The sequence below is a fragment of the Onthophagus taurus genome, chromosome 11 (genome assembly GCF_036711975.1).
Source record: "Onthophagus taurus isolate NC chromosome 11, IU_Otau_3.0, whole genome shotgun sequence".
NCBI classification, from domain to species: Eukaryota; Metazoa; Arthropoda; class Insecta; order Coleoptera; family Scarabaeidae; genus Onthophagus; species Onthophagus taurus.
In genome coordinates, this window is record NC_091976.1 from 2,612,564 (window position 1) to 2,619,663 (window position 7,100).

Consider the following 7,100-nt stretch of genomic DNA (forward strand, 5'->3'; position numbering starts at 1 on the left):
TATAATAATCAATCTTACCGACAAATTCACTTGGTTGCAAATTTGATGAATGGGTATTCCGGCCTCGGCCAGAGCACATATTCGCAGTCTTTGCGCAAAACTACTTTCCGGTTGACCTAACACCTTCATCGTGAATACTTAACACTAAATTATCACTACCTTAATACTCTAATTTAACACTATCAAAAGCAAAAAAAAACAAGAAACCGCTACGAAAAATAACAATAAATTAATACTATCTTAATATAAAAAGAACGCAGTCGTAAGACTATCAAAATCAAATATAAAGAAGAAAACGCTCAGCAAAAAATAGCAAAACACTATCAACAACCGCTCACGATCGCCAAAAGCAAAGTGATGTCCAAACGAAACTTAATTTATTAAACTTAATAAATACTATCAAAAAACTAAAATTCTACGTAATTGCGTTATCTCATTTTTTATGACCATCGCAAACCCTTTGTAAAATCTTACCGCGAGACATTTGAAGAGACGGGGATGTTTCCCAGAATTGGATTAAAATAAATATTTTGTTGTATTTTATTATGAATGATTTAATTAAGGAATTTCGTAAAATTTTGACAAATAATAATTTTGAATCAAAAGTAAACGTTACAATAATAATTACAATAAACTATTTTTAATATATTTTTAATACTTTTTTTTTTAAATATTTATTTATTATTATTGTAACGTTTTATATATATAATTATATTTTAGAAGAATACGTTATGCGGAAATGGGATAGTCTTCGTGGCGGGGATTTATGTCAGCGATTGGTCGGCTCAATGACATCCCGATTAGAAGAATGTCAAAATAATAACAGGTTATACACCCATTATTAAATTTTGACATAACAAATTTTATTCATTATTAAGTAGGTATAATTTTTATTATTAAACTGTTCTTAATATTTGATGAAATCTTTTCAATTTTTTCAATGCTGACCGACAATATCAAGTGAGAAACAATAAGCGCATACCTGGCTGTGGTCCTCAAGACGAAAAAGATAAAACTCTTCATCCCGCGGGATGAAGAGCCCCTTCCAAAGCCGGTAAGTTAAGACAACCTTAATAAAATTAATAGTAACCATCAATATTTTTTACTTCCGCAGAAATCCGGGTGGTCCGGGAGAAGAGAGGGGGGTTTTTAGTGGGTAGCAGGGGCTAATTAATTGTAGTCCCACACTCCCGGCCGAAATACGATTTTTCCGACCCACGAACTATAGGCGCCATCAGTAGGCCGGGGTGCGTAAGGCATTTTCCCCACCTCTGCGCAAAAAAAAAAAAAAATATATATATATAATAAAATGTTTTATTATTAATAAAATTTTCTTTGTAAATAAATGAATTATATACTCAAAATCAAATGGTTTTTCATTATAATATGGAATATTATCATGCTCATCAATAACAATCTATAAAATTCAGTTTACAGGTAGTTTCAACAGAAATTTTATATTACCTTATGTGAATAAGGTAATAAATTTTTTAACATTACTAAAGTGTACAAAAAATAAAAAGTTTATTGTTTACCCATTTACGATGAAGGTGAGAAATTATTGTAAAATTTTAAGACTTATTACAAAAAAAATATATCAACTCAAGAAAAAAAAATTCGCAAAAGCCTTATGTCAAAAATACGCAAAAAAATGTGAAGAAACGCATTAATGGTCGTAAATGGCTTGAAATTATTGAGACTTTCTATAATATTAAACGGTTAAAATGCCATTTTAAATGAGATTAGAAAAAAAATATTACTAATGGAAATTAAGAGACGATTTTTACATCGAATTTTAACTAAATTCTTTAACTTTACGAAGATATACAGTACAGAAACGTATTTAAAATTAAGAAACAATTTTTTTCACTTATTAAAGTTCAATTATTTTATTTTAATGAATATATTTGACTATTTTATGAATTTTTAAAATCGACTACGTCATAACATTGGTACAGTTATTTGAATTGTAAAAACGAAATTGTGTATTTTTGTTCGAATCCAAGGCGCGCTCGACTTTAAGCTGGCATCGGGCGCCCGGCACTTCAGGGTTGAAGAGACGACAAGGCTAGAGCAAAGGTTCGAGAGAAAATGAGTACGCCCCTCCAGTCTTCGATTCTTCGGCTGTACTCGGCAAAGCGACCGTGCGGGGGATTTGTTTTCTGTCCCTTACGCCATGTAGTAAATAAGGTTTGGCCGATAGTACATTACATAACATTTATTTTGCTATTTGAGAAGAAAACCGTGCATCAGTGGAAGCTGCTACTATTTGAAGTACTTTAACAGTACCTGAAGATGGTAGTAACTTACCGGAGAGTGAACAATTGTTATTAAAAATATTCAACAAAAAATGGAAACACAGAGGCTACCCAAGCGAAAAAAAATTTCCCAAAAAGCGCAAGATCTTGTAAACATCTTACAGGAACGAAACGGCTTGAAAGAAGAGGGAAGATGGTGAAACTATTGAATTAAAAAAGAAGCGATTCGAACGAGAATTTTCACCCTCTTTAAACTATTATTTATCTCATCACGGTGTTATCCGAGAAACAAGTACAACGAGAGTTGGTTTCAACGATTCGTGTTCAACTTCATCGGATATTTCACCAAATTAAAGTCCACGGAGAGGATTTACCTTTTCAGCGAATCGTAGGCGGGAAGATACTCCTTATCTAGCGATCCGTTGCATTCGTCGATAGATGAATATTCTTCTTGTTAACCTCTCGGTGTCGCGACACTTTTGAAGGACACCTATGCCGAAGATACTTTGTCCGTCGCCTCCACCATCGACGAAACTAAGGAAGTTATCTTCTAATAGAATCAAATCTTGACGGCAAGCGGTTTTAATGAGCGGAAATGGATCACTAATTGTTCAGACGCTCTATTTCATTTCCCTACTAGTGTTCTTTCCTACGCAAAAACGTATCTACGTTTCTTACATAACTGTAAGTTCTTACGAATAGATATTCGTGATGACTATTTGATGACAATTTTAAAAACGATCAAGGATCATTCGACAACTACTGCGGTTGATATAGCCAAATCACTCACGACATCAAAATCTGTAACCGTAAATCCCAAAACAGTTCGATTTGTGCTTCGAAGTGAAGGCTTCGCAGTAGAGTTCCCAGAAAGAAGCCACAATGGATATTCCAACACGATAATGATCCCAAGCTGTATAATCTCCCTAAACAGCTATACTCACCACCATAGTCACCGGACCTCAACCCCATAGAGCACGTATGCGAGCTTCTTGAACGCAAAATTTGAAAGCTACATATTAAAAATAGAAACAACTTGAAAGCTGCACTATTACAGGATTGGCAGAGTATTTCACCAGAAATTACAGCTAATTTAATTGATTCCATGCCTCGACGATTAGCATCAGTTCTTGCTGCCAAGGGAGGACCTACCAAATACTAATTTTACTATGTAAATTTCGATTTGTTTTGATTAGAGGAAAAAGTTTACGTGATTCAGTGTTAGGGAACCAGGGAAAACCGATAAATATGGTTATTGCTTTATTTAGTGAAAAATTTCCAAATACTGGACTTCAAAGTAGTACTTGTTGGCGTTTAATCAAAAGATTTCTTACAGCAGGAAGTGTTCACCATAAGAAAAAAAATTGTTATGAAACTGATTTGAATCTGAGTTAACTATGATTAACTGTTTTCTTTTGTGTGCGAACACACACTTAATTTTTTGTGAACATTTTAAGAACGGTTTGTTTATTTCTCCAGAACAATCTGAATCTCAAAACAAAAAATTGTAATAAAGTACTATTGTCGAAAATAATAAACAATGGGTTTTATCAAAGTAGGCCGATGATTCCGAAAATATGCATATGGCCAAAGCTTTTCTTTCTGAATAAAATTTCTTAGTAACATTTTAGCATACTGTAAACAGAAAAGGTATTTTACATTCACTTGTTTTTTAAAACTTGAAAATATGTTCAAAATTAGTCTTTAACCAAGCAAGGCTAAACCCCAGAAGATGACAATTAATATCGAAAAAAAATTACATTTTATAAGAGTCGTTTCACCTATCTGGGGACACACTGTATAATTATATAATCAATCAATCGTTCATTAAAATATTATCATCAAAATAAATGTAACCACACATGGCTAAATTCAATGGCTAAGATATAGGGCTTCAAAATTCAGAAATTTTTAGAAGAATTAAGAGTTGCTGATCATCCGTTGCAAGTACAGGTTTGCCATACTATTGTGGAAAAATGTAGGGGAGACCGGGGCTGGTTGGGCACAGGGGCATGTTGGTACAGACGTTCAAAGTCGGCAATGAAGCGACAGAGAGCGCCACGACCAGCTTTTCTATGAACGTATTTATAGTGTTTCTATGGAGATCTGTCACTTTCGGTAATAAGATTGTTGCTTGGTTACGTATAAAATAATTTGTGTTTTTGGAAGAAGTAAGTAACTTTTAATATTCTCAGTGTATAGTTTATAACATTGTTTCAATACAGAGTAAAGTTTCGGCAGCTATGCATGATAAAAATAGAGGTTATTTCGTGCATATACATGTATTCTAACCCTACTTTCGATCTCTTTTTCTTCGTGAAAAATAATTTGTAAACTTATAGTAGGCTATGGGGCTAATTGGTACATTTGCATCAGGGACAGGTTGATACACTGTACCAACACACAATTTGAATATTGTTTGCAGAACTCTAGATGGAAAAAATGTTTTAGGTAACCAATTATCATGCGAAATTATAAAAAGAAGTCGCAGAGGGGGAAAACGCCTCCTGATATAATGTTAAGGGCCGTGAAAGCGGTGAAAACGATGGAGTTTCTTTAAGATCGGCGTCTATAGATTACGAAATACCTTTAATGACATTGCAGATTAGTTCTGCTAGCATTACACCAACAAGTACTGTTATTACAGGACCGTTTTTTCTCCGATCCGTCACTACTGGATGTGATGTTCACATACAATACAACGGTTCCGTATTTACAGGATCAGACTATTATTTATATTCACACACTATTTGGAGGTCGATCATTATTCAACCGAAAGTCGCGTAGAATGGATGTTCTTGTGTTATTTTGGTACTATCGTCTTTCATTACACAAAGAAAAGAAGGTGTTCACCAGCGAGCAGGAACTCAGTCTTTCTGAATATTTAAAAAAGGCTGCAGATATACACTATGGCCTCAGTACAAAAGAAGTGAGACAAATGGCATTTTTGTATGCTTCGGTACTGAATTTAAACATGCCGGATAGCTGGAAAAACAACGAAATAGCTGAATCCGATTGGTTTTCTTAAAGAGGAATCCTTCATTGTCAATTAGATCACCAGAAGCAACTAGCTTTAACAAACACAACGTAGCCGGGTTCTTCGACAATTTACAGACAGTTTTAAACAGATGCAAGTTTGGACCTGGTGATGTGTGGAACATGGACGAAACAGGCATCACTACAGTGCAGAAACCGGATCGCATTGTTGCTCGACGCGGAGTCAAACAGATAGGAAAGGTCACTTCGGCTGAAAGAAAGTGAAAGGTGTCACCTTACTTTATTTTTTCAAAAGTTCTGTTTCAAAACCATTTTCTGAACGATTCTCCTCCTGGAAGTGCTGGAGAAGCCAACCCAGCAGGAAGGATGAAAGAAGAACACTTCATCGAGTATGTAAGGCATTTTATTAAACATACGAAAGCCTCTAAAGAAAAGCCAGTTCTCCTGTTGCTCGACAGCCACGATTCTCCATGTACGGGGTTGGTTGATACACTTACGATAGTTTTGAAGGGCGGACTGTTTTGCAGTCCCTGTTATTATTTGAGATCAAACGACTGCCAAAAAAGACTGCCAACTATTACTAGCTTCCAACAGTTTTGTCGAATTTTTCCCAAATATAAGCGATGAAAAATAAAAAAATTGAAAGTGAAAATTGTACCAACCAGCCCCGGTCTCCCCTACTACTGATTCAGTGTTTTTAGAAAAAATATATTTTACTGATGAGTCTACCCTTTTTAAAATACGGAACCATTAATTTCAGAAATGCTCATAATTGGGTTGAAAAAAATCCACATGTTACGCATGTTTGTCAATTTCAATGGAAACTCAGCGTAAACGTTTGGCTGGAATTGTTGGTGATGTCGTTATCGGACCTGTTTTATTTCCTTCCGTACTTGATGGTGTAAGTTACTTGGAATAAGACTTTAATGTGGTATTTACATGATGGAGTGCTATCTCATTGTATTAATACCGTTAAGGAGTGGTTACATCAAAACTTTCCCGGGCGTTGGATTGGACGAGGACCGGAAGCCCTTATCACTTGGCCGGCTCGATCGCCAGATCTCACTCCCCTAAATTTTTATTTATGGGGGGAGTTTTAAAAATTTGGTAACAATTATGACAAAAACTTATGGAGTCATTTACAAAGATCCGCAAAGAAAACGTATTCCCTCGCCTACGTGTTAATTTAAGTTGTCGCTTTGAGACGTGCATTGTGTGTTTAAGATGTGTCTGAAGCTGCTTAGAATGCCAGAATTGTCAGAAGAGAAAAACTGGCAGCTCGGCAAAATTTCTCCGAAGAAGAAAAAGAAATACTCTATTAAATACTCGACTGTCCGAACACCAAACGAGAACATGGAGAAATTTGAAATTTAAATTTAAGTGATTACAATTTTAAAACTTTTTCATATTTTTACTTAATTCTAATTCTGGCTGTAGCTCTAAACCTAAGTTTGAATAATCTATTTGATTGTGTTCTTTCAGAGTATCTACAGAGACGCAAATGCATCAACCACAGAACCAGGTTTTTTGTTTTGTAACTCAGATTTAAGAGCGACTATGTTTATTGTACAGTTTTAATTTCAATAACTATTGATAAATTGTCTTTCATTATGTAATTTAAATGTTTTATGATAATAAGAAAGAGGTTATAATGATATAATGATATTCTTTGTCTGCTTTTTAAAAAAACACGAAAAGAAAACGTTGTGAAACATAGTTACAAAAAACTTTGTAAGTCTTTTAACGACCAATTATCTTTAAAAAAGGTGCATATATAACATGCTTAAATTGTAACAAAGCTAATAAACAATTTTCTATTTAACAGAAAATATGTCTATAAGTTGT

At 34.4% G+C, this 7,100-nt stretch overlaps 1 long non-coding RNA gene across 1 annotated transcript; it reads left to right on the forward strand.

The window, feature by feature from the left end:
• Nucleotides 1-663: 663 nt before the first annotated feature.
• LOC111420854 (uncharacterized) lies at nucleotides 664-1,369 on the forward strand. The gene is made up of 3 exons (XR_011642026.1): nucleotides 664-877; nucleotides 962-1,054; nucleotides 1,115-1,369. It is a non-coding gene; the product is annotated as an uncharacterized lncRNA (long non-coding RNA).
• Nucleotides 1,370-7,100: the final 5,731 nt, after the last annotated feature.